The sequence below is a fragment of the Hakea prostrata genome, chromosome 2 (assembly GCF_041222555.1).
Source record: "Hakea prostrata isolate BN-2017 chromosome 2, UWA_Hpros_2, whole genome shotgun sequence".
Classification (NCBI taxonomy): domain Eukaryota; kingdom Viridiplantae; phylum Streptophyta; class Magnoliopsida; order Proteales; family Proteaceae; genus Hakea; species Hakea prostrata.
In genome coordinates this window covers 20,974,527-20,984,419 of record NC_142601.1, presented here as the reverse complement: position 1 = coordinate 20,984,419, position 9,893 = coordinate 20,974,527, and the positions used below count along the sequence as shown (strand labels likewise).

Here is a 9,893-nt window from a genome sequence, read left to right as displayed (position 1 = left end):
GCATGACCATGTTTTGATGAATACACAATTGCTTTGTTCCCTTCAATGTACTCCAAGTTCCACGCATCCACCCATTCACCACCACTATGCTGCGAAAAGTATATACTCCAAAGCTCACCAGTGAAGTTGCTACAACGAAGTGTGAAATGTTCCCAATCACCTACATGCTGCCCTATCCTCTCTAGTGCAATATTTACAACCCCAACCTCGATGGTAGCTGGCCCATTGAAGGGACAAAAGACCCACATTGCAATATCGGTGAACGTTCCACCCAAGGCTGGTTTCACATGAATATAGAGTTTTGCACTTTCTATGTTGCCACATTTAACAGTACTCCTCCTATCATCATTTGGCAAGTCTATCCAATATTCTCCATCATTAGTACCACCACTGGGAAGGTTTGAGCCAGTAGCATCAATTTCTTCACCATCAAACTCCCCTTTTTTGTATAACAAGGCTCCATTTTTGAAAAACCATGTAACAGAGGAAGGCAAATATATCTCATCTGGATGGAAGAAAACTGTAGGTCCATAGTATCTAATTAGAACATGGACCTGTTCCAGATTCGGCATTGCATGCAAGTTTAGGTTGACGTTTTTCAAGCATGCAATATTCAACTCATCTCCATAGCTACTGCAAAAGAATGTTCCTACAGAAACACCTTTTGCCCACATTCCTCTATAGCTAGGTCTAATTTTCCAAACCCAAAACGGAAACTTGTTAGAATTTGGATGCACGTGAAGAATTAAACTGTGGGCCTCACATTTCTCTGTGAGATCATCTCGGACACATCTCACTTCTTCAAGTGAAGGTTTGCCTGGCGTTCTAGTGACCACATACCCCATAGCTTTATAACCCTTAGGTGCTTGCGGCAACCAAAAGTAACCACATCCATCATGAATGTCGTCCTCCGTACTCCAAATTAGTGTGTAGTCAATAGGTTGGGTAAGAGATGGAGAACCACTTCTACTTCTAAAATGACTACCTACTGCATCAGAAGCAGTAACTTCTCTAGCAGCAAGAACAAACCCATGTAAAGGCTGGTTATTTGGTTGGCAGTAGTAACCTAGGCTGAAAAATCCATCTGGTATTCCTATTGGTTTATAGAATATAGCACCTTTTCTGGTGTCTTTGAATTCATTGCAACTCCAAACTCTCTCAAACTTGCTGATTTGAACCACTTCTATTTCTCCTAGACAAATTATTCCGCTGGCAAAACCTTTACCTGGAAAAATGAAATAATTCAGCATATATGGAGTATTTGAGGTAAAATAACAACTAGGATCAGCAAAGTTCTCAACATAAATGTAGATGGAAAAAAAAATTTAACAAACCGTAATAGCAAGAGTGGCAACGCATTTTGTTGTTTTGGGTTTGCATCATCTCATGATATGCATGCAAAGCAACATTCATCTACCACATCACAACAAATTTACTAAAAATCTCAAAACACAATGAGCATTAGTTATTTATCATAACTTCTCATATTACAAATTTACAAAGTCCAACATTCAGAAATTACCAAATTGCAATGAAGAGAATAAAAAGGAAAAAAAACTAAAACTATACATTCACGTGATATGCTCATCCTTTTTGTTATTGAAGAGTTAACAAAGTTTCAGAAGGATTGAAAAGGTTAACAAGATCCAATTAGTAACCAACCAAATATGACTATAGCAAGTTGGCAATCTAATCCCACAAAATTTCAGCGGTCTCAGTGTAGGGGTGAACTTTGTCGAGAAGTATTTGTCCAACCAGAACCTAATTTTCAAAACAAGAAAAGGGGAGAAATACTTGACTCTACAAACCAATAATGGGTACATAAATATTTTAGCACTCCCCATCCCAACCCAAATGTGAAATTTGGAGAGCTAAAATGTGGAAAAATGAATTAACATATGACAAAGTCTCAATGAATTAAAAGGTGGCACAGAACTTCATGAGCTCTACAACGACCAATCATTAAAAATTAAGAAGAAAAAAAAAATTACATAAACAAAACAGAATCAGGCATGGAGAAAATACCAACCAAGAACCGTAGGACTGCAATTAAAATTCTGGAGATAGATTTCAGCTAAGATTTTTCAAAATTGCACAGGAGTAACTGAAAAATTTTACCGTTGACGGCAAGGCAATTTTCAAAGCACATTACAAATAAGTGAAGAAAACAAATACAATCAACGTGTTCTCCGTCACAATCTGCACAACATATGGATCAATCAAATGAAACAGAAAATAGAACCAGCTATGTTTGCAAGAACATCAAAAGCCTAACACTGGTGAAAGAAAAGAAAAAGAATATGAAAGGGAATTCAAATAATTCTACCCACTTTTTCTTCAGGAAAAAGTAACTAAAATGTTAAAATCACAGGTAAGAACACACCAAGTACAAGATCATTGATCAGAATAATAAATCATTATTCAACCACAAAACAAGGATGATCCAGAATGAAACTTAGGAGTTAGGACCATCCAACAGGTATAATTTGCAGTTTTAATCCACAATGGAGAACCCATGTAAGAAAAAGGGGATTTCTCTAAAAACCTATGATCTAACAACCCCAACATATCAACCAGACAAACCCAAAAGAAATAATGAGAAAAAAAACAATCAAAGCCCACGATTAAAATTACAAGAGAACTCAAAAAAAAAGTTTTGTATATTCGAATTCTCACCTTCAGGCCATTTAGGGAGTGGCGCCAGCAGAGAGAAAGGCTCAGGTTCAGGCGACGTCAAAGCAGAGATTCCGCTCCAAAAGAAACATTTGCACCCAAACATCTCGGAAGTCTCGGAAGAAAAAAGCAGAATGGGAATTCAAAGTTTTTCTTATCTGGGTATCCGAAATATTTGTTTCCCAATTCAGATTCCAAAGATGAGATTGTACGGCGCGCGGTCGTTGCAGCACGAAAGGAATAAGTGTGATCTCTCCCCTAAAACAACTGTTACAGTCCAAGAGAGGAAAGAGATATTTTGAGAGAGCCTAAAGTAGGACTCATGAGATAGAGGTGGTCTTTTCTCCTCTACCTTTCTTCAGGTTACTTTACTTTACCTGTCATTCAACTGTTATTACCGGTAGCTTTGATTGCCTCAATGGTTGAAGTCAAAGTTTCTGCTTTAGAGGCCAACGTGTCGGTCCGTCGTCACGCTTCTATGATCCACCTCTTTACTTTAAAGGTCACTCTCGTGCACTCATTAAGTACCTAACATTTGGCATCATGTCAGGTACCCAACCCGTTCTATTAGTTTTGAATCTTTTGGTACACTTATTAAGTTACCTAACATTTGGCATCAAAATTAACACTAAGTCAAGAGCTATCTTGAGTGAAAACTGTCAAGAAATGACTACTTGCCACTCCCTCTCCCAAAAAAAATAAAAATTGAGTGAATAAAGTGTTGCACGTCAAGAGTTTGAATTTCGAAAAAATGTAAATTTAGAATAGAATTAAAAAGGCCAAGCAAAGACTACTTGCTTCCCCTCCACGCCACCCTCAGAATAACAAAATAAATCCTGAAAAAGGTTATATAGAGTGCAAACTACCAAAAAAGGACTACCTAGCCCACACACACCCTCACCCCCACCAAAAAAAAAAAAAAATTTTATTTTGGAAAGCACAGTGCAACAATGGTCTTATTTTTATTTATTTTTCTTTTCTCTGGTTATTTTTTTTGTTGGTCAAGTACAATGGTCTTGTTATGAGTCCACTTCAGCTCTCAAGTTTCAAAAGTAAGTCATCTACCTAAATGTGTGGTGAAAGACGGAAGCTATATGCTAACTTTATGGGGAGATTGAGCCATTTTCTCTGATTGTTATCCATAAAGAATTGTAAAAGCATCTTTGGAGTGGAATTTTAGTTTTTGCCTTTTTGGTGATGGGTAAAAATGGATTTCTTCCAAATGGTTTCAGGTGTCGACCATAGCTTTACCCATGGGAAACAAAATCCATCTCTTTTTCTTATTGTGTTCATGGTTCTCTCTATTTGCTTATTATTCTACAGGTTTTAAAAGTTAAATTGTGTAACAAAACTAACCTTGATAATGGATAAGTTAAGAAGAGAACTAAGAGAGAAAGAGAGAATGGAGTTGTAATTGTTAAGCCACAATGGAGACAATGAAGGTGTGGTTCTTCAACCATACGGAATCAACTTAGGATCGATCAATCATGGTTTATTCTCTGTTTACTTTTAATCTGAGCAGCTTACAGAGACAACGTCTAAATTGGAAACTAACTTAAGATAGTAAAGTAACTGGTATGACTGCAAACAAGCAAGATTTAGAGCAACCCTCTACAGCTTCTTTTTGTAACCCAATGTCAAATGAATCCATTAGAATATGACTCTTTGAGCATTAGTGAATGAAAATTATTCATTAAGGAGATTTTGTGAAAATAAGTAAATGAAATAACTATGAAAAATTTGGTGTTTTAAATTCCAAGGATAGTTCATGCATAAAATGTTAATGAACATTTGGGCTTTTGATTTTCCAAGCATTGTTCATGAATGAAGGGTTATGAGAACTTTCATCTCCCAAGGAACTTCTTGTTTCTCTAGTTTGGTTATAAATGACAAAACTTTTTATTTCCCAAACTTGATTTATTAAGAACCCAAACTCTTTGTTTCTAAGTTTGGTTATAAATGACAAGGATTTTTCGTTTTCCCATGCTTGTTAATGAGACATTGATGGTAATATGGTATGTTCATTGTACTAACTAAAGATCTCCACTATAAATTGGGATCCCCCCTTGATGAAGAAAATCATTTTTTTGGGTTTATCTTTTTTGATTTAAGAATTGTACTAAGTTTGCTTTGAGAGTCTTCTTAATGTTTTATGAGTCTTGTTAATGGTTTGAGAATCTTTTCGATTTGAATTTTACGGTGATAGAAGGAAGGCATTTATCAAGTTCATTGTGGCAGTCTACTTTATGCTATGTATACCATTGTTCATCATTGTATCTTGGGAAACAGACGTCCATTAGATCCTTAGGCACACAACGAAGGGGACGCATCTGTATTAAGGAAAGCGTCTAATGTGCCTCGACGATTCTTCCTCTTTATTCTATTTCTTTTGATTAAGGTTCCATTTGGGTGTATTTCAATTTCCATGTTAAATAGCTTTGATATATTCTTTTGATTGTTATCTTCCGATTTCTCCTGATAATATCAAATTTCTCCTGATTTACTATTAGTTTGGCCAACAATCATAAAATAGATTCACATTTCATATTTTGTCAGGTTGAAATATGGGAGATGACATGAATGTGAAGGCTCCTATGGCCTCGACTCAACCATTGGCGGTTTCGGTTCTTGTGAATCACCATGAGGAAACTTGAAAAGTTTGGAGGACTAAACTTTAAATCTTGGCAACAAAAGATGTTATTTTATTTAACAACTTTGAATCTTGTGAGATTCTCAAAAGAGAATCCTCCCACTATTGGAGAGGATGGGTCAAATGCACAAACTGTTCACTCATGGAAACAATTTGATTTCCTATGCCGGAACTATGTTTTGAAAGGCTTGATTAATGCACTCCATAGTGTGTATAGCACAAAGAGTTCTGCCAAGGAACTTTGGGAGTCCTTAGACCATAAGTACAAATATGAGGATGCTGGTGCTAAAAAGTTCCTTATGGATTAGTTCTTGAATTTCAAGATAATAGAGTCAAAAATTGTGATGAATTAAGTTCAAGAACTCCAAACGATCATCCACGAAATTCATGCTGAGAGAAATGACCATGAGTGAGTCTTTCCAAGTAGTTGCAATCATTGAGAAGCTACCCCCTGCACGCAAAGACTAGCGTCAAGAACAATTTGAAGCACAAAAGGAAAGAGATGAATGTTGAAGATCTGATTGTCAAACTTCGCATAGAATAAGACAATAAAGGCTAAGAGAGGAAGTCTCTAACCTTGTTGTTGCCAAGGCCAATGTGGTGGAGCGTGGTGAAAGCTCCAAGAACAAGAAAGACAAACACAAGTCGGGTTTCAATATGGGACCTAAAGGTGGAATCTCTAAGAAACCAATGTTCCAAGGAAAACGTTTTAATTGCAATTAGATGGATCACAAATCGGCAAATTGTGGATTGCCAAAGAGGAACAAGAAGAAAGAGAGGCCAACTTAGTTGACAATGCCACGTATGAATTGTGCAATGTGAAATCCCCCGGATTTTTAACCCTTTAACCCATGGTTTCAAGACCGTGAACCCGGGCCTTGAATCAATGAAATGTGAGGCATTTGAGTTGAGCTTGAAAGTTCGGAAGTGGACCCAATGATTGTGTATGAACCTTGTGATGACTCGACAACTCTCATAGATTTTAAGAGAAGAGAGAAGATTAACCACGATGGCATTAAAGGGCGATTTTGGCACGTCTGTAGATCGACGATGGAGAGTCCGATTGACAAGGTTAAGGTATCCAAATGTAGATAACCAAAAGACCTTTCTTTCAAAACCAAAAATCGCCAAAATCGGATTTTGGATGGGGGTCCAAACATTGACCGGTTGAGTGGCCGGTTGGGTGACCTAACCCCCGATCCCTTTTCCAGTTACGGGATAGAATTGGGATTCCGGGTTTTTAAACCCTATTTTAGGTTGTAACTCACCCCTAAACGCATTTTCTAATGCTAGAGTGGGGCTAAGGCTTGGGGAGGAGAAGAAACCAAGGAGAAGAGTAGACCCCATCCAATCAAAGGTGCTTTGCGACTCAGATCATGGGGGAACGTTGAAGAAAGGTGGGAATTCTTAAACCCTTCTCTTTAAACATAGTTTGTGGGGTTTCTCTTCTCTTCTTTTGTGAGAATGCAGTAGTGGAAGCATGTTAGGTTTATTGGATGCTCTTGAATTTTTGTTTTGAGGTTGCTCTTTAATATAAGAGTTGTTGGTGCGAATCCTTATAAAAGATTTAACATTTTGACTCTCTGAGACGCCTGCAGGCAATTTGAGAGAACCAATTTGGGCCTTTTTGATCTAGAATCAAATTGAAGGTACCCGTAGGATCCTTTTGTTGCCAATTAGGCTTTCCCAAAGTTTCGTTTTGATTCGACTTCGAATCGGTAGCGAAATAGTGACCAATCATGATTGAGGTTGAGAACACCTTTTTTAAACTAGTGGTCAAGATTGTGTTTTCATGGGAAGATTTTGGGATATCTTTTGAAACCCAAATTGACTCTAATTTATGATTATTAATTTTCTTGCATGAATAGGCTTATTATCTTTTAGTCACCAACTTGTGGGAGTGAATTTGAGACTTTGGAGAAAGGATCAAAGTAAAAGGTGAGGAATATACTTAACCTTATATTGCATGTTTAATGATGTTAGTTGATTTTCATTATTGATATATTACCTTGCTTTAGTATTATCTTGTGATTATGTGTTTGACTATTGAAAGGTAAGAAAATATATTTGTTTCTATTTTTCAATATTCTGTGAATGGTGATATGAGAATGTATAAGATGGATGGGATTGGATGAATTGAGTTTTTCTTTTATTTTTAAATATTAAATTATTGATATGAAAATATATAGATGATGTTAAATTATATTACTCCTTTTATCATATGTTACAAACTAGGGTTGTGGGTTCGCCCATTACCCTAGTGACCTTATTTGATTGCATCTAGACCAAACTGCATGAATGATAGGTGTCTAGAAGTGTTTGGCTACGGTAACCTCCCAAGTACTACTACCCTTCCAGCAGGGATATTGAAGCCGGTTAACCCGTGATGTTAGTGGCAATGAGGCCTTCTTCGCCCTCCACCTAAGCTGCACAGGAAAGGCCCAAAGCCAATCCCAGGGAATAGTAAAGCTTCATATGGTCTTTCTGTCCAGGTGTAGGTAGTCCACATCTTCACAGACATGTCTATTTCACCGAGCCTCTCTCCAAGCTAGCTCCTGAGTGTCAAGCAGACCCACGATCATCAGAGCGGTATGGTTGCATATAATAGATAAGGGCTTCTGGGCACTCAAGACCGGTAATCAACCCGTGAGAGGACATGGAGAACATCTTGTCCATTATATGTGGATGACCACTGGGTTAAGGAATATGATCCAACAGATGCCTCCTATTGAGGATTCCATTCATAGGTGGGAAAGTATCAAACCAAAAGGGCACTAGGCATGAGGGGAGATATTGGATACTGAACCAAGTTGGTTGGTGCCATAGGGGAAGTATCTGGACCATATGTAGTACGAGACCGTATGACTTTACACTGGGCCTAGGATTATCCTTGACATGCGCCAAATCTCATACCAAATGGTGATGTGAGAGAGTGGTGACTTATACCCCAACCATGACTTGATAGGACTTTACCCAACAACCGCGGAGAACCCAATAGACGTTTCTTGTTGAGGGAGAGTGACTGAGACCGCCCAAAGGAGATTGGTGTATAAACTTAATGCTTGTCTACCATAAAGACTACATGTTAGAGTTAAGAGCATAATATCATAATCAGTCACATATCATATCATTATTATTAATTACATTATCGATATCCATGCTATATGTGTGGTGTGGAATCCTGTGAACGAATGCATGATATGATGTTGAGTTGACCTCACTGAGTTCTGTTAAACTCATTCCTTTTTATATGTCTGTTTCTATTAGAATATATTGCAGATTATGAGGACTCCTTCCAAGTGGAAGATTCGTCACGGCAAACCTTCTCGAGGGAGCAACTGAAGAAGATGTAGACTCACATGGAGCTTCATGTCAATGCCAAGATTGTTCTTATGGGGTTGAATTCCATTAGAAAATTAATTTAATTTAATTTCCACTGCAAAAAAACTATCCTCTTTTCTTTTCAAAACTCTGATGTTATAACTTTTGATTTGAAGTAATGGATGATTGTAACCATTATTTCAGATTTGATAACTTATTATTTTGAACTTGATTTATTCTTGTCCGTTTGATTATACTATACCATATATTGTATGGAATTGTCACTAAACCTAGGTCTTGCGGTGTATCACCCCCATGGGTATTTGGGTATTGACCGGATCTGGTTGGGTGAGGTATGACAATATGAGTCTCTCCGCAGTGGTATCTAAAGTCAACTTGGTAGATGTTTGTGAAATTTAAAAGTAACCGCAAAGCGCCAGTATCGTGTAGCTAATGGGTCGATCTCAAGGAGATATGCCACTTATAATTCAATTTCTTAATAGTAATGTGAGAGTGGAATTATTCAATTTTTGTTAACTAATTAACTAAACTAAACTAACAATCCTAACCTATACGTCTAATGCAATCGAATTGAAACGAAAAATAAATTAAACACAATCAATACATAAATAAAAGACAGGAAAAAAATGAGAACAATAAAAATAAAAAGGAAAAGGGAAGTGATCCGAGTGTCGACTCTGGATCGAGGGAAGGGGAGTATAATAATAATGACTTTGACCGTGGACCCTTTGCCGTAGCTTAAAGTCCACCGATCGGGGGAATGGATATTAAAGAAGAAAAAAAACAATGCAGAAAGTAAATAACAAAGCAATAAAAGGAAAATGAAGCCTTAACCAAAGAGAGGCACGATTGTAGGCATCTCTGATCAAGGATCCTGGGGAAGGGAGAATAATAAATAAATGCTGAAAGTAAATTGCAGAAAGTAAATGACAGAAAGTAAATTACAGAAAGTAAAAAAAAAGCTTTAACCAAAGAGAGGCACGACTGTAGGCATCTCTGATCAAGGATCCAGGGGATGGGAGAATAATAAATAAATGCTGAAAGTAAATTGCGGGAAAGTAAATGACGAAAGTAAATTACAGAAAGTAAAAAAAAGCTTTAACCAAAGAGAGGCACGACTGTAGGCATCTCTGATCAAGGATCCAGGGGATGGGAGAACAATAAATAAATGCTGAAAGTAAATCCTAAATTAAGAATATGGAGGGGTAGATAGAAGCGGGAATGGAGG

General features: G+C 37.3%; 1 pseudogene across 1 annotated transcript; it reads right to left on the bottom strand.

The window, feature by feature from the left end:
- Positions 1 to 2,941, bottom strand: LOC149024009 (hypothetical protein At1g04090 pseudogene; annotated as a pseudogene). The gene is given in 2 exon segments (XR_016171418.1): positions 1 to 1,225; positions 2,677 to 2,941. The product of XR_016171418.1 is annotated as a hypothetical protein At1g04090 pseudogene (transcript).
- Positions 2,942 to 9,893: the final 6,952 nt, after the last annotated feature.